This window comes from Octopus sinensis, linkage group LG2 (assembly GCF_006345805.1).
Source record: "Octopus sinensis linkage group LG2, ASM634580v1, whole genome shotgun sequence".
Lineage (NCBI taxonomy): Eukaryota > Metazoa > Mollusca > Cephalopoda > Octopoda > Octopodidae > Octopus > Octopus sinensis.
Window position 1 is genome coordinate 108,505,247 of NC_042998.1, and position 23,157 is coordinate 108,528,403.

A 23,157-nucleotide genomic window follows, 5' to 3' on the forward strand; every position below is an offset into this window, starting at 1 on the left:
CTTCATGATCTCTAACAACTATATCTGGCCTATTGGCCTTAATTTCTCTATCTGTGTGTATTGGCATATCCCAAAGCATGGTTGCTTTCTCGTTTTGTGGCATTTTCTGGTGTGTGCCTATACCATCTTTTTTTCTGTTGTTATCCCATAGTGTTGGCATAGCTTCCAGTGTATGTAGGTCCAAACTCTGTCGTGTCTGTGAATATATTCCTTCTTAGCCAGGACTGGGCAGCCAGAGATAATATGATATATTGTTTCTTGTCCATCTCCACATTTTCTGCAGTTACTTGTTATGTTTCTTTTCATCATATGTTTTTGGTAATTTCTGATGAGGAGGCTTTGGTCTTGTGCTGCAATTAAAAACCCCTCCGTCTCTGCTTTGAGTCCTGAGCTTCTCAACCATTTCTGGGAATTTTCTCTGTCTATTTCTTTTGCATTTAGTTTAGTCCAGTATTTGCTATGAAGGGGCTTTTCCTGCCATCGTTTTATAATGATCCGTTGCTGTTCTAGTTTTAGTTTGGATTTCATTTGTTTTATAGTTCTTCTTTATCTTCTTCTTCTTCTTCTTCTTCTTCTTCTTCTTCTTCTTCTTCTTCTTCTTCTTTCTTCTTCTTCTTATTATTATTATTATTATTATTATTATTATTATTATTATTATTATTATATTATTATTATTATTATTATTATTTGTTAGGTCGCATGATTTCTTGTTTGTATTTGTCAGCTTCCTTAACAGTTTTTTGTTTTGCTCATGTTTTGCGGCTATTTGTATCAGTTTTCCTTGCTTCTGAAGTAGGCATTTTTGCATTTCTGTGGTGGTTATTTTATAATAGTTTTCCAGATGTATAAGGCCTCTACCACCTTTTATTCGTTGTATATATATATAGCCTTTCTATGTCAGATTTTGTGTGGTGCATCATAGATCCTGTCATTATGTTTCTTGTTTTCCTGTCTATTTTGGTTAGTTAATTTAGTGTCCAGTTAAAGATATTGTACCTGTAACTTATCACTGGGACAGATAAAGTTTTAATACCTATCATCTTGTTTTTAGCATTGAGCTCTGCTCTTAGTATTGATCTAACACGTCTATAATAGTCTTTCTTTATTTTCTCGTTCATACTACTACTACTACTACTACTACTACTACTACTACTACTACTACTACTACTACTAATAATAATAATAATAATAATAATACATTTTGTATGACCTACTAACGAATCTACCAGCTCCAATTTTGAAGCGTAAAGCATAATGATGTATAATAATTTTAACAAAACGTAAGGCAGTGAGCCAGAAGAACCCTTAGTAGGTCGGAAAAAATGCTTAGCGGCATCCCGTTTGTCTTTACGTTCTGAGTTCAAAGTCCGCCGAGGTCAACTTTGCCTTTCACCGTTTCGAGGTCGATAGAATAAGTACCAGTTAAGCAGTGGAGTAATCGACTCCACCCGAATTTGGCCTTGTACCAGAATTCGAAACTAATATTAATTCTTGTTTTTATTTTAATCTAAAAGTGATTTTGCGCGAGCAAAAAGAGGTTGGACTCATGTTTATTAACAGAACACTGCTCAGTAGTCTCATTCCTCAATCGGATGATATTATTGTATTTAAATAATTTAAATAAAAATCAAATTATGTGGTTGGATAATTAAATCGTAAGAGGATATTTTCCTTGGCCGCAGACCGAGTCACTTCAGAACGTTTAAAACTACCACTTGAAAGTGAGCCAGACGCTTACTCTTGTTAACGAACGTCTTATACTAATAGTAGATTTATACACATCCAATATTTTGTTGTAAATATTTAATCGGTATTTTCTTCAAGCAAAACAGAACGGTCTTGATTTTGTCCCTATGGAGAGGCTTCCCAACAAAATATAAACATTAATTAATGTTTACTTCTTTGGAAATTAGCCACATCTGGACAATCAATAAATGAGCTATTCGTGTTGGGAAATATCATTAGTCTGCTCTTTGGAATATATTTAAAACAGCTGATGATGGCGAATGATTTTCTACTTATGTACGTTCAGTCAGTGAAATATTACCTTACACAATTAAGTCAAATCTATTTTTAAATTTTCAACGTCTATAATGTACTGAACTTATTATGTTCATCAGAGCTGGTGTGGAGAAATTATATTTGAATAACCAGAAAACTAAGAAACAAATACATGCGAAAATAAATATATCTGATTAATTATAATATAGTTGATGTGCCATAGCAAATTAATAATAATTTCTTGCTTTATTAACCACTTATTTATTTATCTATTTATTGCTTGAATATACTAGTGAATATTTACGTGATCGTCCGACATACTAGATATAGCATCATCCAAATCTTCCTCAAAACACAGTTCACCGTATAAAAAGGAGGAGACAACACATATAAGATAATATATTCCAAGATATTCTTAAAGAGATGGGATAGTTACGGTTGAAATATCTTTCATCATAGGTCTGCTCGATCAGAGATAACCTAAAGCTAAAGAAACATGAACAATCACACGCTTCCACGAAGCAGAATCAGAAAGGTACGAGGAAAACATTGCTTACAGTAATTATATTATTTTACGCTTAGAGGTCAGATCATAACAGATTTAAAATTTCTTTTTTTATCATTCATCATTCAAGGAATCATTGCATTTAACATTTGGATTACATTCTGTTGATGCGGGAATTGAATAATTTTTAATGCCAAGTTTATTTTTATATGCACTAAATGCATATTGTTAAAGTCTGTTTTTTCATAAAAGGGTTGAAATGGGTACAGTTTTTAAAAATCTATTTCTTAATGTAATAAAACACTTAAATAAAGCATTATGTATATCTAAAATATCAGTCATTAACTGTGTGGTTCAGTATTTACTTTCCAGCTATACAATCTCTATCTCATTGCAAAACACCCTGGATAAGTGTCTCCGACTGTGACTTAATGATTATCAACATTTTGCGAGTGTATGGGCCTGTATGTATATGTATGTATTAATTGAGGCAATCGACATTGCCTGAGGATCGAATTTATTAGAACAGTAGGTGAACTTAGTAACTAAATGCAAACTGGGTTGTTTAAGTAAAAAATAAACTGGGTTGTTTAAGTAACTGCATTGCATTGGTAGAATGGCCTCTTTTGCGACAGTAACTATGAAGGGAGTATATGAATCCACTTTTTTTCTGTTGTAGTTTTGGCTGATGTAACACAATCGCTCAAATGCAATTTTGGTATACATGTCAACAATGAACTGGTGGAAGAGCTAACCGAATCTCTTAACATGTTCCTCATCTAGAGTAACTAACAATAAATCTGGAAGTAGAAAAACCATTGGCAGACATCTTTTTTCTTATCAAGTCTTCGGTGTTGACGATTTGCAATCTCATCTTTTTAGAGTACAAAGATACTGCAAAGTATCATAGGTCTTATTTCTCTCATATATATGAAATACAATGTGTATTCCAGAAGTTTTCAGACTTTTTCAGGTGGGACATTTATTAATTAAAAAAAAAGCACAAAACTCTACTCTTTCTTAAAGTAGGATCTTCTGACTTCAATGTACTTTAATCCAGCCACTTCGTGAATGCCCCCTGGAAGTCGTCTAATGTGAAGGTATCGAAGACCCTTGTCACATCCCGTTCATCTTCAAAACGACTGATTCTGATGTTCTCTTTCAGCTTAGATGTAGACTGTAGGGAGAGTGAGGGACAGTTTTGATGCTCATCTCTGTCAAGGCAATGGTTACCAGGATACTCGTCACAGAGCACTCTAGGAATAAACTTTGCACAAATTTTGCGTATGTTCATGAATAATTCTTTATACAGTTATCACACCAACCTGCTCCATCTCATTTCTGAAGAAGCGGATCGGAACCTACCAAATTATATGCTTATTATTTTTATAGCCACACGACGGTCTCCATCTAGAAAATTTCAAATTTTCTCAACCAGCTCGGATGTTCCGACGTCTCTCTCGCTCCTACATCACTCACCGTCTCTCACCTCCACTCTACCGTCTCTGAATCTCGTGCCAGCGAAAAAGCTAAACCGCAAGCAGTCTAGAGGAGTTCATGATTTGCTGTTGCGTTTGTGTGCCAGTTTACCTCAACACTTACTGCACAGTAAACTTCCAAACGTTCTGACTGAATTCTGTAAAATAGTCAGCAGAGAAAAGTAGTGTTTAATAGGGAGTGCTTAGTAGGGTGTGTTCAAAATACTGTTACAACTGTCTCGTTCAATCTGGAATAACAGCTTATTAAATGTATTGTAATGATATATTAAAATTACATTCCAACTGTCTCTCCTAAAACAGTACAAAAAAACTTCTGTAATGCACCTTGCACTTTGTCATCCTGTTTTTCAAGCATATTGTCTCGTCGATGGAATACTTGTCAAGAAATAAGAAGAGTCACTTTCTGAAAACTTGGAACATTACCCGATGTTCAAGATGTTCTGCTGGAGATTTGAGCATTATCGATTACTTAACAATATTGCTGTATAAATTTACCCAAAGCAATCTGAAATCTATGCATATATAATATTATCATAAAAGATCATCTCTTGATGGTATGGCACTATCCCTTTCATGATATTTCCAGTATTTCTTCACGGCTACACTACCTGCTCCAGCTCATTTCTGAAGAAGTGAATCGGATATAGTAAATGGCGATGGCGTCACTATCCTTTGGAACTTCCCCATACAAACAGAAAGAAAAAATGACTCCAATCGACCAGACACTGTGATCAAGGACTACAACAGAGAAACTTGTCTGTTAATAGATATGTCTCTCCCACAAGATTAAAATTCTCAAGAAAGGAATACGAAAAGCTTTCTCATTATAAAGATCTGCAAACTAAAATTTAAAAAAATCTGGAGGCTTAGTACTACGATAATTCCAATAGTAATTGGTGCGTTGGGAATGTGAAGTATCTGGTAACTGCAATCTCCGTGAACTTCAAAACATAACCTTGATAGGTACAGCCTATATACTATGGAAAGCACTCTCCATCTAAAATGGAATAAATGTGGTGATAATTTTAGCATGCATAGCAAAACAAACGTGCCCTTGCTACTCTTGGCTTCTAGAGGATGACCGGTACTAATGCAGCTGAAATCTGTGCTGCCCAAGAACAAGCACTAAGAACAAGCTTCATAAAATACAGAATAGACAACACAGCAGAAAGTGATAAGTGCAGAGTATGTGGACAAAACGGTGAAACCGTATGGCATATTATCAGCTAATGTACGCCACTAGCCCAGAAGGAGTATAACAGACGCCACAACAATATAGCAAGGCTTGTCCACTGGACACTTTGCAACAAGTATGGACTTGACAGAGTAAACAATTGGTACAACCACAAACCTGAAGGCATCGTCGAAAATAGAAATGCAAAGATCTTGAGGGATTTTATGATTCAGTGCGACCATGAGATAGGGAATAGGAAGCCAGACATAGTCTTAATTGAGAAAGAAAGCAAACGATACTGGATCATAGATATAGCATGCCCAGTTGACAACAAGGTATGCGACAAGGAAGAAAGAAAAGTCTATAGATATGACAGCTTAGCTTGAGAAGTTATGCAATTGTGGTCGATGAGAAAGGTAGCATTAGTACCAATAATTGCCGGAGGCCTTGGAATAGTGAGCAAAAATCTCGAGAAATAACTGGAACAAATATGGGCTGCAATAAGGATGGAGTACTTGCAGAAAACAGCACTGCTTAGAACCGCTCGAATACTCCGGAAGGTGCTCGAAAAATAAAAGGTGTTACTTTAGTTCACTGGTTGTGAACAGCTAACACTGCAGTACATCTCCAGCGTAAGAAGCTGCGCCAAAGCAATAATAATAAGAAGAATGCCCTGATTGAGTACCAGACAGGGACTCTCATGGCTTCTGATCTTAACTGATTGGGAGTGCTATCATGTTCATTGTTTTGTCATGTTTGTTAGAAATGGACTACAACAAATATTTCGTTCCGTACCACAGATTTGCTTGACAGTTGTTTGAACTTAACCAGTTGAATATGTCCCTTAGTGGCTGGTCACGAGCAGATTTAGTGGAGAAGCATCAGAGCCGTCTGTTGAGAGGAATTCTTCGGGTTTTGAATAATTCCCCTCTGGAAACATGGGTGTTTCATTCAACATCCTTAAACAACATTTACTGAGTGACCTTTTTAGCGGGATGGGCTACTCGACCAGAAGAAAATTGTAACTGGGCCTCGTCTGTAAGGACATGCGCTGTTTATCTTTGTATGAGATCCCCTTGACGCGCACATAGGTTTGTGATGCATGTAGTTCGTTTACTCTTATCAGACGGGTGGTCGTGATGGGTATACTGGACTTTGTCTATTTTACTGCAGTCTCACTTTGATGGAATGCACTGCACTCTCACTTAACAATGACAACAACAACAACAACAATGAGGATAAGGGTCTGATCAGTCCGGCGTCATCAAAATTGATAATTGCGTAAAGTAAAAAAAAAATTAAAGATGAAAAAGAAAAAAACAGAAAAAGAAACAGCATGGAAAGAGAAAAAATGCACGGTCAGTTTGCAAGAGTTACGAAATCCAAGACAGATACAGAAGAGTGGAGCCTATGGATGAGGAAGAGTGACCTGAAAAAGAGAGATAGAAGCACTTATATGTGCAACACAAGGATAAGCGTTAAGGACTAACTGTGAACTGCAGAATCAACAAGACTACCGAGAGCGAAAAATGCAGAATGTATTGTGTGAAATGGTATTGCACATCGTTACCGAATGCCACAAATTGACACAATGCGATTAAAAAAGACATCACAATGTGGCAAGAATGATCCATTGGGAGCTCTGTGGAAATCAAGGCCTGCAAAGAGCAATGACGTGGTACGAGAAAACTCCTGCAGGAGTCACCCAGAATGAAGACTGTAGAATCCTGTTGGATGCAATGGTTCAGTGTGGTCACCTGACTAGACATCGGAAATCGGACATTGTTGTGGTGAATAAAAAAGAATGAAATTGCATGATAATCGACATAACATGTCCCGGTGACAACAGGATCAACGAGAAAGAAAAACTGAACAACTACGACGATTTCAAGTGGGAAATACTAAGTTTGAGGTCAACGAGGGGAGTAGACATGAGACCAATAGTAATTGATGCACTCGGAAGTATCAGGACTCAACTACCAACATCACTCAAAAAGATTGGTACAAATGTAAAGATAGAACACTTAGAAAAATCAGCATCGCTTGGAACTGCAAGAATTCTTCCCAGGGTTTTTGAAGCATAGCCGGTAAACAAGTGTCACCTTAGTCTGCTGGCCGTGAACAATAGACACTTTCCATCATACCCAGCAAAATATGCTCAGAGTTTTCAACAAATAATAATAATAATAATAATAATAATAATAATAATAATAATAATAATAATAATAATAATAATAATAAAATATGGTTGGCGAACGAACAGCCAAAAAAAAGGAGTATCAAAATAACAAACTCGGCATCTGAACAACTTTGGACCCCCATAACAACTGAAGAGGTCACCCAGGCACTGCAAAAACTAAGCAACTGGAAGGCACCTGGGCATGACAAGATCCCCAACTTCTGGTTGAAATATCTAACAGGAATGCACAAAAAGCTGGCTGAAAACTTTAACAGCATACTAGCAGAGACAGAGACAATGCCTGAATGGCTCACGAAGGGGAAAACCGTCTTAATTCCCAAATCAAATGAAACAGCAAAGCCAGAAAACTACAGACCAATAACCTGCCTCCCTACTATGTTCAAGGCATTTACTGCAGTGATATCGCAAAGGCTGAACAAGCACCTGGACGAAAACAACTGTTCCCAGAAGAGCAGAAAGGATGCCGCAAAGGCTCATATGGCTGTAAAGATCAACTAATGATTAATAAAGCCGTAACTGAAGACTGCCACAGAAAGAAGAAAGGCCTCAGTATGGCCTGGATTGACTACAAAAAGGCGTTTGATAGCATCCCCACACATGGATCCTCGAAACACTAGCCATTAACAAAGTAGCACCAACAATCATAAAATTCATAGAGCACTCTATGAATAAATGGCAAACAGTCCTACACCTCCAAACAAAAGAGGGACTCATGAAAACCAAAGACATCCCCATTAGAAGAGGAATATTCCAGGGAAACACGCTCTCTCCACTCCTTTTCTGCTTGGCACTGTCACCTCTATCGGATATGCTAAACAGAACTGGATGCGGATATAAATGTTACGGCAAAACGATCAGCCACCTTTTATATATGGATGACCTAAAACTATACGCTACAAATGACAAACAGCTGGAAACACTACTAAAGACAGTTCATGGATTTACCAAAGAAATAGATATGAAATTTGGATTAGAGAAATGCGCTAAAGTAACCCTGAAAAGAGGAAAACTAGTTAAGAGTAGCAACATCACACTAGATAAAACCAATGAAATAAAATTAGACCAAAGCCAAACTTACAAATACTTAGAAATCCATGAACTAGATAAGACACAATACACACAAATGAAAGAGAAAATAAAAAACGAATATTTCAGACTAATTAGATCAATACTGAAAACAGATGTATGTACATACACACATATATAAATAACGTACTTGAATTGTGTCGCCTCCAAAGCCACAGTGATTATCATTACCACCATTGTTCAAACTATAGCATTTAAAATTATCAATAATAATATGGGTCCCGGTATATTGCAGCAGATCTTCGTCACTATTTATCAAATACTCGGCAAGCGTTCTCCTTTCACTTCTTATACAATAGTCTATACTAATCAGTCCTCTGGCACCACTCCTTCTTTTCATATACAGTCTGTTTATATTTGCAGTTAACACTTAATACTATCTTTTGCGCTCCCTACATGAATGATGATCCAGGGGTCATTCTCAACTAACTTTTAGTTCATTTACTGGTCATTTCCAGTGCTCCTATAATCACTGGTTTTGTAACTGTGTTGAGAGTAGGAGAAAGAGAAGCAGATTGGTGAATAGACCAAATTCTATATGTCTGTAAATACCTTCGGTAGATCATCAGTGGACATTCCTGTGCGATAAGGGGACAAAAGAGGCCTCACACCTTTGGGGTCAGCTGAGGTGAAATGTGTTTACTACTACTAGCGATCAATGAGCACGCTGACCTTGGTCTTGAAAAGAACCAGTTCACCTTGTTCTATTTTTAATTACTGATAGAAATTATATATATATATATATATATATATAATATATATATATATTAAAAGTAATGGTAAGACAACAAAAGAATGAAAGAGACATCGTACAAACATATGTATATATATATATATATATATATATATATATATATATATTATATATATATATAATATATATATATATATATACTAAGCAATAAAGGGTTTAGCAACGAATTGCCTTACCACATACCGAATTTAGAAATAGCAGTCAAAGAGTTATAGCTATTTCTTCTACTAAAAAGGGAGATCTCAGTAAAAACAGCAATTGGAAGGCAGACACAAACAGGTAAGAGAGAATGAAATTCTCTCTTACCTGTTTGTGTCTGCCTTCCAATTGCTGTTTTTACTGAGATCTCCCTTTTTAGTAGAAGAAATAGCTATAACTCTTTGACTGCTATTTCTAAATTCGGTATGTGGTAAGGCAATTCGTTGCTAAAACCTTTATTGCTTAGTATTACTTAAATTTTCCTCGAATGAGGCTTTTACATGCCGAAGACTACTTGGTGTAATTGATAATTATTCCAAATTAATTAATTTCACCCTTCATTATTACGGATATATATATATATATATATATATATATATGGGGGTTCAGAATTCCACTATAAACAAGGTGAAATATTTAAGATCAAATCAGATTTCACCTGTGCCTCGGAAAATCTTATCTATGCCATTATATGCTTAGGGTGTGGTCATAATTATATTGGCCAAACAGAAATATCCCTCTGTCGAAGAACCACTCTCCCTAAAGAACAAATCTGCTACGCACAATACAGACAGATACAGGTTAGTGAACACATAGAATGGTGTGCTAGGAATCTTAATCCTAATTTCCTAATTTTCCCCTTCTATCAATGTTCACAGAACACCTCAGTACAACAACGAATGAATAAAGAGGCAGCTTTCATCAATAAATATCTTCCACAACTCAATATGAACACATAACATAATACAGAACACTACTAACCTTTCAATTAATACCACTAACCCCCATACATCCCATACACCATTCACATTACAGATCTATATCTAGCCTAATTGTACCAAATCCAGAACTACTTACCTCCCTTGCACATAATTGTTTTACTCAGGGAATAGTATACCTGACATCGTTCATTAATCGGTGTGCATTCAAAGCAATAATTAGTAAATTCACGAAACCGGTATGCTTTTGAATCTCTTTAACAATTCACAATAATGACTCTTATTACTTTTATTCCTACCTCAGTTCATCTAATTGTATCTATCGTTACTTTTCATAAAAGCCTTTACTTTTTTTGATTTTCAATGTGCATTTTCGCTTATTTTCTTCTTACTTTCCCCTTACGTGTAGTTTCTATTTTCTTTTTGTAACATATTTCTATTATATATATATATATATATACTAGCAGTATCGCCCGGCGTTGCTCGGGTTTGTAAGGGAAATAACTATATAAGCATTTTTAGAGAGTTATAGCCAAAAAATAGCAAAAAATGCATTAAAAATGGAAAAAAAATGATGGTAATTTTTTTAAAATCGTTGACTCATCGTAGACATTTTTAGAGAGTTACTTCCCTTATATAATAGCGAAACAAATGCATTAAAATGGAAAATAATGATGGTAAATGTTTTTAAAAATCGTAGACTCATCGTAGACGCGCGCTAATACCCAGAAGGGCTCGATATGAATCACGACTATAAGATACCTGGTTTTGGTTAAACTGCACCGCAAAATGTGGGAGTAGTTATGAATCTAAATCGTAGGAGACAGACACACAGCTTGACTTTTATATATAAAGATATATATATATATATATATATATATATATATATATATATATATATGTATATATATATATTTCTTTACTACCCACAAGGGGCCAAACACAGAATTTTTGCACTTATACCCATAACAATGACACTTAGGAAAGATGGGTTACCGGTGTGGGAAGTAAGGTCCATTATTGAACCATCTACTGCTTATGGATGACTTGAAATTGTTTGGGAAATCTGAAAAACAGCTAGATTCCTTAACCAAAACAATCCAGAAGTGTTGTAGGGACATCGGTATGGAATTTGGGATTACCAAATGCTCAGTACTTAATATGAAAAGAGGGAAGAAAGCATCCTGCAGAGGATTGCGGTTACCACCAGGAGAGACCATGGGCGAACCCGACAGTAGTGAGTACAGATATTTAGGGATTTTGGAGCTGGATGACATTCTACACAGAGAAATGAAAGTCAAGGTCAGCGAGGGTTGTCAAGAAAAGCGTGAAGATGGTGTTGAAATCCAATCTGAATGTCAAAATTTGATTACTGCAATGAATATATGAGCAGTTGCGGTGGTCAGATATAGTGCGTCCATCCTCAAATGGACTAACGAGGAAATATCAACACCGGATAGAAAAACGAGAAAGTTGATGACGCTGCATGGTTTGTTACAACGCACGTCTTAAGGAAAGTAATATCTGTCTAAGATCCTTGTTGTGATTTACAGATGACTAAAGACTTCCGTGCATCTTTATCTACACTGAATTACGAAGGAATAATAATAATAATAATAATAATAATAATAATAATAATAATAATAATAATAATAATAATAATAATAATAATAATAATAATAATAATAGTTGTCAGAGATCATGAAGAAAAAAAATGCTTTCTAATTGATGTATCAATACCGGCAGATGACGACGTGTCTCTAAAAGAAATGGAGAAACTCTCAAAATACAAAGACCTGGAAATAGAGATAACTAGAATGTGGAACCTGAAAACAGAAACAATTCCTATCATAGTAGGTGCATTAGGCATGATAAAAAGATATTCAGACAAATACATAACAAAAACACCAGGACTTACAAACACATATAACATACAGAAAATTGCACTACTAGGCACTGCACACATCCTACGCAGAACACTTCCCATACAATAACCATCAGAGCATCACAACAAATCACAGCACATACCCAAGGCACACAGAGCTGCGCTCGGTAGTGAAGTGAAAGCACGCTATAAAAATAAAACTACTGAATAATAATAATAATAATAATAATAATAATAATAATAATAATAATAATAATAATAATAATAATAATAAGCTCCAAACAAAAGAGGGACTTGTGAAAAACCAAAGCCATCCCCATTAGAAGAGGAATATTCCAGGGGGATACGCTCTCTCCACTTCTTTTCTGCTTGGCACTGTCACCTCTATCGGGTATGCTAAACAGAACTGGATGCGGATATAAATGTTACGGCAAAACGATCAGCCACCTTTTATATATGGATGACCTAAAACTATACGCTACAAATGACAAACAGCTGGAAACACTACTAAAGACAGTTCATGGATTTACCAAAGAAATAGATATGAAATTTGGATTAGAGAAATGCGCTAAAGTAACCCTGAAAAGAGGAAAACTAGTTAAGAGTAGCAACATCACACTAGATAAAACCAATGAAATAAAATTAGACCAAAGCCAAACTTACAAATACTTAGAAATCCATGAACTAGATAAGACACAATACACACAAATGAAAGAGAAAATAAAAAACGAATATTTCAGACTAATTAGATCAATACTGAAAACAGAGCTCAATGCTAAAAGCAAGATTATAGGTATCAACACTTTAGCCGTCCCAGTTATAAATTACAACTACAATATCCTTAACTGGACACGAAATGAACTGACCAAAATAGATAGGAAAACAAGAAAAATAATGACAGGATCTAGGATGCATCACACAAATCTGACATAGAAAGGCTATATATACAACGGATAGAAGGTGGTAGAGGCCTTATACAGCTGGAAAACTACTATAAAATAACCACAATAGGACTGCAAAAATATCTACTTCAGAAGGAAGGAAAACTGATACAAATAGCGGCAAAACACGAGCAAAACAAAAAACTGTTCTCAGTATTTAAGGAAGCTGACAAATACAAACAAGAAATCATACTACCTAACAAATATGAAGAAGAAGAAGAAGAAGAAGAAGAAGAAGAAGAAGAAGAAGAAGAAGAAGAAGAAGAAGAAGAAGAAGAAGAAGAAGAAGAAGAAGAAGAAGAAGAAGAAGAAACAACAAAAGCTATAAAACAAATGAAATCCAAACTAAAAAGCGAACAGCAACGAACCATGATAAAACGATGGGAAGAAAAGCCCCTTCATGGCAAATACTGGACTAAACTAAATGCAAACGAAATAGACAAAGAAAATCCCAGCAATGGTTGAGAAGCTCAGGACTCAAAGCAGAGACAGAAGGATTTTTAATTGCAGCACAAGACCAAAGCCTCCCCACCAGAAATTACCAAAACATGTAATGAAAAGAAATATAACAAGTAACTGCAGAATATGTGGAGATGGACAAGAAACAATAATTGATATTATTTCTGGCTGCCCAGTCCTAGCTAAGAAGGAATATATTCACAGACACGAGAGAATTGGGACCAACATACACTGGAAACTATGCCAACATTATGAAATAACAACAGAAAAAAAATGGTATAGGCACACACCAGAAAAGGTCACAGAAATCGGGAAAGCAACCATACTCTGGGATATGCCAATACACACAGATAGAGAAATTAAGGCCAACAGACCAGATATAGTTGTCAGAGATCATGAAGAAAAAAAATGTTTCCTAATTGATGTATCAATACCAGCGGATGACAACGTGTCTCTAAAAGAAATGGGGAAACTTTCAAAATACAAAGACCTGGAAATAGAGGTAACCAGAATGTGGAATCTAAAAACAGAAACAATTCCTATCATAGTAGGTGCATTAGGCATGATAAAAAAATATTCAGACAAATACATAACAAAAACACCAGGACTTACAAACACATATAACAGAAAATTGCACTACTAGGCACTGCACACATCCTACGCAGAACACTTAACATACAATAACCATCAGAGCATCACGACAAATCACAGCACATACCTAAAGCACACAGAGCTGCGCTCGGTAGTGAAGTGAAAGCACGCTATAAAAATAAAACTACTGAATAATAAAAGACCCCCTTCGGTCATGAATGACCATGGGATTGCACCTAGAAAGTTACCCTCCTAGACACAAGTCCGGGCAAGATTGTTTATGGAAGACCAGCAGTCGCCCATGCATACCAGCCTCCCCTCTCCACGCCACTGATGTTATCCAAGGGAAAGACAAAGGTCGATACAGCTTGGCAGCAGTGACGTCGCAACTCATTTCTACAGCTGAGTGAACTGGAGCAACGTGAAATAAAGTGCCTTGCTCAAGAACAATAATAATAATAATAATAATAATAATAATAATAATAATAATAATAATATAATAATAATAATAATAATAATAACAATAATAATAGTAATAATAATAAATGTCCTAATGCAGTACCAGGCGTGGCTCTCATGGCTTCTGATCTTAACTGATTGGAAGTGTTATCATATACTTTGTTTTGTCTTGGTATAAAAGATGGTCTACAGCAAATATTCTGCTCAATTCCACAGATCTTCTTGTCAATTGTTTGACCGTAACCAGTTGAGCATGTCCTTTAGTGGATGACGATATGTACATCTCTGATCACAAGCAGAAGTAGTGGGGAGCATCATAGCCATGTGTTGAGAGGAATACTTTGGGGTTTGGATACTTCACCTTTGAAAACATGGGTATTTCGTTCAACATCCTTAAACAACCCTTTTTCAAAGACCCTTTCAGCAGGATGAACTATTGAACCTGAAAAAAATTCTAACTGGGTCCCACCTGTAGGTATCATGTGCTGTTTATCATGATATGAGATCACAATGTTACGCGCATATGGTTGTGGTGCAGGTACCGTGGTGTGCCCTTATCAGACGGGTTATCATGATGGGTATACTGGGCTTCGTATATTTTACTCCAGTGTCACTTTGACGGCATGCACTGCTCTCTCCCTCAATAATAATAATTATTACTATTATCATTTCGAATTTTTGTCACAAGAGCAGTTTGGGTGAGGTGGGGATGAGCCGATTACATTGACCCCCCCAGTCGTCTTCAATTGGACCTTATTTTTTCGACCCCAAAAGGCAAAGTTGACCTCGGCGGAATTTGATCTCGGAAGGTAGCGACGGGCGAAATGCCGTTAAGTATTTCGTCCAGCGTGCTAAAGATTCTGCCAACTTGCCACCGCCTAATAATAATGGTGATGATGATGATGATGATGATGATGATGATGATGATGATGACGACGACGACGACGACGACGACAACGACGACGACGCCGACGACAACGACGACGACGACAACGACGACGACGACGACGACGATGATGACGACGACGACGACGACGACGACGACAACGACGACGACGACGATGATGATGATGATAAGGATGATGATGATAATGAGGATGATGGTGTTGGTGGTAATTTCTTTATTCTTCCACCAGCAACAAATGAGAGAGATCAGCCAGATGAAAAAGTGTGAGGGTTTTGAAAAAAAAAAAAAAAAGAAGCTCAATTTCAGAATGTCTCGATAAAAGATAGAAGGAAACCATTTTACTTACATTTAGTTATGAATCACATAAACCCTGTAAAAATTCATATTTAGAACTATATTTTAAAAGAGCAGAATTTCTTCTAAAAAGTGAAATTCTCTGGCAATTATTTTAGATACTTTCAGCGTTAGTTAGTGTGCCAGAAGAAATGTATTGCCGAACTCTTAAAGATTTATATCGACTTACCAGTGATCGGTTGACGTCAGTTGTTTTGGTAGCCAATAAACAATCGTTACTAATCTACTGTAAATGATATATGTTTTTTATTGGTTAGTGGAAAATTCTTGAAAAATATTACTTAGAAAAACAATTTACTATCGACATTCTTTCTAAATAAACATCAATAACACGCCTTTGATTTACGTTTAATGATTAAGAACCTTAGAAAAGTTTGGCTGCTTACCAAACACTATCTTGAAAGCTATCAGAAAAACAATGATCCTACCTGTTAATTTTATTCATTTTAGTATGTCAAATTTTGTGATCACATTAATTAGTCTTGGTTTATACGCTTATACATATCACTTCATAAGCATATTATTATTTTGGTTCTAAAGAGTTGCATGTGGATAATCAACTTCTATAGAAAGTTATCTATTCAAGTTCCTTGAGAATCTTTTGACAGAGTCTCTCATATTTTTTCTTCTCCCCTGACTATGAGCATATAAGTCTCATATTCATATCGACATTAAAGATAGAACTTTGAATTAGTTAATGGAAGTTTGACACCTTTTTGGTATTCTGTCAGAGACTGAATATGACTTGTAATTAATTATAGAGAAAAACAATATTAAAATTTAAAAACTACATATATAATATAAGTTATTGAAGGAAAAAGCATCATAAACATGAAAAATATTTATGGGGGTGTAATTATAATCCCTGCAGAATATTCTGTGTGCAATATTGAATTTGCTGAAGCAGATGATTATAGCACTTATAGTTTGGAAGCTTACTTTACAAAAACAACTTTTATTTGTGTGTGTGAATGAGTGAGTGAGCGAGCGAGTGAGTGAATGTGTGTGTGTGTGTGTGTGTGTGTGTGTGTGTGTGTGTGTGAAAATATTTAGACAAACAATAGAGGACTTAAACTAATACCCGAATTTAAGGATGAGAAATATTATAGATTATGAAATGGAATATTATTTCAAAACAGTTCAAGAATAGATAGTTAGCAAATGTGGTTAGAATGCCAAAGTTTAATAACAAAATTGAAGCTAAATTTCTACAAAGAGACTAAATAGATACATTTTTGTTTTTTAGTTTAGTTTGAAACAGTGAGTTAATAACTTATACCGATCAATCGTGTTTGGCGCGGTCGGCGCAGTCAATAGTTTACGTGATTAGATGCATGTTGACAGCTGCGAGAAAGTATGGGTAGTGGAAATACGGTTGGAGGATATGAGGAGTAAGAAGCGATAATAGATATTTATACGAGGCCTCAGTTGTACAAAATATAAATGAAGATAGATGTGAGTCATGACATTCTAAGAAATTGAGACTAAGGTAAATAACAAAAGAAAAGACAGTGAAGGAAAATCACACTCATTAACACATCCACCCTAACTCATGTATCCATAAATACATATTGAATGTAATTTCCCGCTTGTCCACTTAGAGATAATCAAATTGTATAAAAGCATAGGATCTCTAAGCCAGTCGAAGAAAGGCCTATAAGCTTCCGAAGCGTCATACATATGTATGTATGTATGTATGTATGTATGTATGTATGTATGTATGTATGTATGTATGTATGCATGTATGTATATATATATATATAATATATATATATATATAATATATATATATATATATATATTATATATATATATATATATACATATATATATATGTGTGCATATATATATACATATACATAGGTATCGTGATGGAAACAGGAAAAATAGAACTCAAAATATGAGAATATGTATATTTTTATTATTATTTAGCAGAAGTAACAGAGTTTGACAAGTGCCAACGTAGAAAATTCTCGGACCTTGAGTCACTCTATTACTTTTGCTAAATATTGATAAAATATATACACACACACACACACATACACACATAATAAACACACACACACATAATAACGATAATCTTTGGATGGAATTTATAAACATATAACGCATCGCTACGCGCGTTTCCACAGATCACATGTCTGTTAAGAACACGTGATTTTAAGATTTCTGTGGTTTGTGGAAAGGTGCGTCGCGATGCATTACATGTTTATAGATTCCATCCAAGCATTATTGCTATTATTATAATATTTATCCTATATTACATCGGTGCATCTCGATGCAACACCGACAGACCGGTTCACCAGTCAGCATCTTGTGGTCGGCATAATAGAATAGAAGCGTTATTTTTTCTAGCAACAAGACCATTCCTAAAGCGTTTCCTGATACTTTTGGGTACCTCCACGTACTATGAACACACGATTAAACTTTATACATTAAATAGATAATTGCAATTTTGCTTTGCAACGTAATTTTCTCCAAGTGGGTTCCACATCCTAACTGAATGAAGAAATGTATAGTGATTGCTTTACTATTATTATTATAATTATCTTATTGCTAAGATATTTCAATATATTTACATTTGTGTATCATGACTGTAAGTTCTAAAAAGATTTAGTTCACTAGAAAAGAAAACAACAAAAATCAAACGAGAAAGGAAGATAAAATGCGTAGGAATTCGGACGCTAGCGACAAATCTAGTAATTAATTTGAGTTTTATTGTTTTCATGAAAGGGAATTCAGCTATTGGATTACCAGTAAAACTTGACAACTAATCACATTGTAATTGTTTCACATTACTTGTTTCCTTGTATATCATCTCCAACAAATTAATCATATTTAAGAGATAGTAAATGTTGACCTTATTTCATTTGGTATTCATTTCATCAACAGAAACGCAAAAGATAACACTGGTTCCAGATTCAAATTGATGAAATTTCTGAACCTTGAAGAAATTTTTCTGCAATTATTTTAATTAACTAAAATGTAAGGCATGTTTGATCTGAGAACGTGAAGCGTTTGCACATTAAAACAACAATTAAGTATATTAAAATCCTTCGTTACATCAAATTAATGAGGACATTACTTATTTTCTGATATTATCCAAGGTAATCATCACCAGTTTAATTACTATTTCGATGGTATAAGCAATCCTATAAACATATCTACCTGAGCCGCACCCCCTTGATATAAAATGGTACTGCTCAGAATGTTTTATCGCCTAGACGTGTTTGCCGCAGGTAGTTCTTTTGTTTCTCCTTTTAAAATATTAAGAAAATATCATATGATTTGTGTTTGTTTTCATTCTCCGCTTTCTGAGTGTCTCTATTTTCATACGTTTTATGCCTGGTGATCATACACGATATTAATAGCTGGCAGGAGTCAAAGACTTATGTACATCTATTAACTGCCTGAGAGTTGAGTACATCTAACAAATTCTATTGACAACAGAATCTGTAGAGCAGAATCGGTCAGACTTGTGGCATTTAGCAACCTCTGGTTACATTCTGAGTTTTTCAAATGCTACTAGGATTGGTTTTATCTTTCATTCCATCAAGATAAATAAAATATGTGCAACTCAAGTAATACGGGTGATTAAATTTACTCCTACCTGAACCATGTGTATGGAGCAATGTTCGAAAATTACAACGATTAAATTATCAAGAGCTTTGCGATATTTTAGAATTAATTCAGGTTGGGTAATGATAATTTCCCCATAGCTCAGTATGCTACTCGATTATCAATTGAAATGAAAATTCATAAGCTTATTTATATAATGTAGCTACTTGTCATATCAAAGTAGAGACAACTTCTGTTTACTTTTCCAAGTGTTCTCAATTCTTTTACAACTTCAAATACATTTTAATCTGAGTAATTTTTATATAACTTTGTTTTAACTCTGATATCTTAGCTCAGATATCAATTCTTTTGACTTAATATAACCAATGTGCTAGGATGAAGTTTAGTATTTGTCATTATCGCGACTGAATATTCAATCAGGCTATTAGAAGTATTTAGTTTTTCAGCAGATATTTTTGTTAAAGATATAGGTAATTGATTTCCTTGGAAAGCATATATTTAAATCTTAATTTTGTCATAGAAGAAGATACCATGCTCACTCAAGAAAATTCTTTAAAAAGCTGTGCGATTTTAGAAAACAATATGTTATTTTCGCAGAAACTTTGCAGAAAGGTAATGTAATTTTGGAGGCAAATTTCTGCATATCGTAGTAATACATCTTAATCGGTTAATTAATCTGCCAGTGTGCTGAAACATTTCTGTAAAAGCTGATAAACGATCTAAAATATTAGATATTCGAAAAAGGAATAGAGAAATGGAGGAATTGTTCAGTTGAAAAGCAAAGGACAATTTAAGTCAAATCTCCCAATTTATAAATTGAACACACACACGCACGCACGCGCGCGCGCGCACGCACACACACACACACACACACACACACACATTCGCGTTACATATACATACTTACACGCATAGGTCGCATAGGTATATACGCACACAACATATGTAAGTATGTATGTGTGTCATTGTTCAGTTTTATTTCAAGATTTCTTGCCAATAGGGAGAGCGAGCCGGTTTCTAACCTATATCCAAGGCTCCTTCATTGAAATTTCAACATGTATGTACGTATGTATGTATGTATGTACGTTGCTACAGAACTCCAGTAAATATGAACTCGGGATTTTAGCAAAGAGGAAAATCAATGTTGTATATAAAAGTTTCTGGTTGACTTAAATCTTATTTAAATAGTATCCACGAGTCAAGATGTTTATCTATCAATAATCTAGTCACATAGTATTTCTATGAAAGTTAGCAATTTAGAATATTTTACTAATAAGATTGAGAGAGCTAAAACTCAAGTTCATTTCTCTCTTGTAGAAACAAATCTATAAATAGCTAACATTGTGCATATAAAATATATATAACAGCATAGGATGAAATAGTGAACAAAGGTAAAGTAACAATGGTACTTTACAACAAACTCAGATGTACGTGGCAAACGAAACTTCCGTTTTATAAACAAATCAATAATTCATAAAACGACTTCAAAACAAGCTTTATATATTTATCATCACACATTTTTGATACATAATTGAACACTAACTGAAACTTGTTGCACTAATACAATAGTAACGAAAATGGAAAATACTGGTAATATATTGAATAACAATGTCGCAGTTTGTGTCTAAAGAAATAGACGAAGAATGAAGTCTGCAATAAATCCAGAAAATAATTCAGTGTCTTATATGTCACTCGGGCTTTAAATGATTTTAATAATCACATAGCGATGACTCTGAATCGAGAATTTCTTGAAATGTCCAGATTATTATAAATTAAATTTTTTTCCAGGAAATTTTTGACACACCTTGCCCCGCTCAATTTTCAAAGTTATTAATATTTCTTGCCGGTCGCGGGACTACGCAGAGACTGTCTCAAACCCTGCACATTTTAGTTGCTATGATGTTATATGAGTAGGTGTTTTACGAGTCCATCAGCTGTTTCTGGGGGCTTGGTATTCCAAAATAATGTTTAAAACCTGATTCTATTACCGGATACCAGCCGCCTCCGTCTTCAGGGAAGAATTTTACATTTGAGGTGTTGACAGAATGGAGATTAACACATCAAATATTGCTCCTATTATTTAAGAAAAACTAATGCGCTAAGATATATTTAGATTAAAATACCTAACTGTATGTTTTATGATAGTTATATTAGTTTATTTTTCGTATTTTGTTTCTTATTTTTATCTTTGTTTTTATATAGATATACTTGCATAGCAAGTGACTTGATCCGAGATCGTGTGCTGAAACAAAAACAATTGCAGCTTGGAAGGTGTTTATAAGCTATTTAAAAACACACAAAAACCGTTAGATTCACTTCAACATATAAATTTAATTTGTCGAAATATTTTCGCCACTTTGAAACCGTGACCTGTTCACTGAAAAAGTTCCGACGCTCACGCTTAAAAACATAAATATATTTAAACTGAGTTAGTTCTTAGATTTGTGATTCCTCATATATCAAAACTTACACTGAAGAGATTCTTACCCACAAACAATGGATTTTTATAATTTTATTGTGGGTAAGAACAGAAACAGTCGTATGTAATTTGTATTTAAAATTTATTATATTATATTGTTACTCTTACTCTCTTTACTCTCTTTTACTCTTTTACTTATTTCAGTCATTTGACTGCGGCCATGCTGGAGCACCGCCTTTAGTCGAGAAAATCGACCCCAGGACCTATTCTTTGTAAGACTAGTACTTTTCTATCAGTCTCTTTTGCCGAACTGCTAAGTTACGGGACGTAAACACACCAGCATCGATTGTCAAGCGATGTTAGGGGACAAACACAGACACAAACACATACATACATACATACATACATACATACATACATACATACATACATACATACATACATATATATATATATATATATATATATATATATATATATATAAGGCCGAAATAAGATTAAGATTAATGTAAAAAATGAATAACGCTGAAGCAAAGTAACACGAAAATATATAGTGCGTGTGTTTTTATTGGCTAAACTGGCAAAATGACCATTCCTAAATACAACAATATATATATATACGACGGGCTTTTTTCAGTTTCCGTCTACCAAATCCACTGACAAGGTTTTGGTCGGTCCGAGGCTATAGTAGAAGACACTTGCCCAAGTAAAAGATTGGATATTTTCATCCCTTTCTTCCAAGCTCTCCTGTGTGACCCCTCTGTCCGGCATTCGACATGGTAGATCGTTAGCCACTAATTTTTTTTATTTTCTCTCCCTGTTTCTTTCTGTGTTCCTTTGTGTCGAAGAGCGTAGGCTCGAAACGTAAAAGACTTTCTCACTTACCCAGCGTTAAACTAATACATCTATTTGTTGGTTACACACCCGTCTTCGTCTTTATTTTTTGTAAATTGTCACTATATATAATATATATATATATATATAATATATATATATATATATATATATATGTGTGTGTGTGTGTGTGTGTGTGTGTGTGTGTGAGTGTGTGTATATGTAGGTATGTAAGTATGTATGTATGTCCTTAAAGCCTTGGTAACAGGTTCGAACTCTGATGTCATATATCTTCAACAGAGTCGACCACTATATCCTACTGTTAAAATTGTTAAATGCTGGAATCTGTGGAAAACTACTATACTGGATTGAGTATTTCCTGGAGAACAGAACACAACACGCGGTGATCGGAGGAATCCACTCAAGCCCAGCAAATCTCACCAGTAGTGTCCTTCAAAGAACTGTCTTGAACTCGTTTCTGTTTATAGTCTATATAAACGACATCTCAAGCGTCATAAAAACTCCAAGCTACAAAATATTATCAACGAAGAAGACCGAACTGAACTCAAGTCTGAACTAAATGCTGTAAGTCA

The 23,157-nt window shown here is 34.9% G+C and overlaps 1 protein-coding gene and 1 long non-coding RNA gene across 11 annotated transcripts in view; one reads left to right on the top strand and one right to left on the bottom strand.

Annotated features, from left to right (window-relative positions):
• LOC115222488 overlaps positions 1–23,157 on the top strand; it is a 961,211-nt gene that overhangs the window by 16,739 nt on the left and 921,315 nt on the right. The window lies entirely within an intron of this gene.
• Positions 861–21,451, bottom strand: LOC118761170. The gene is made up of 3 exons (XR_004997189.1): positions 21,440–21,451; positions 18,933–18,934; positions 861–1,119 (listed from the first exon to the last, which is right to left on the bottom strand). It is a non-coding gene; the product is annotated as an uncharacterized LOC118761170 (long non-coding RNA).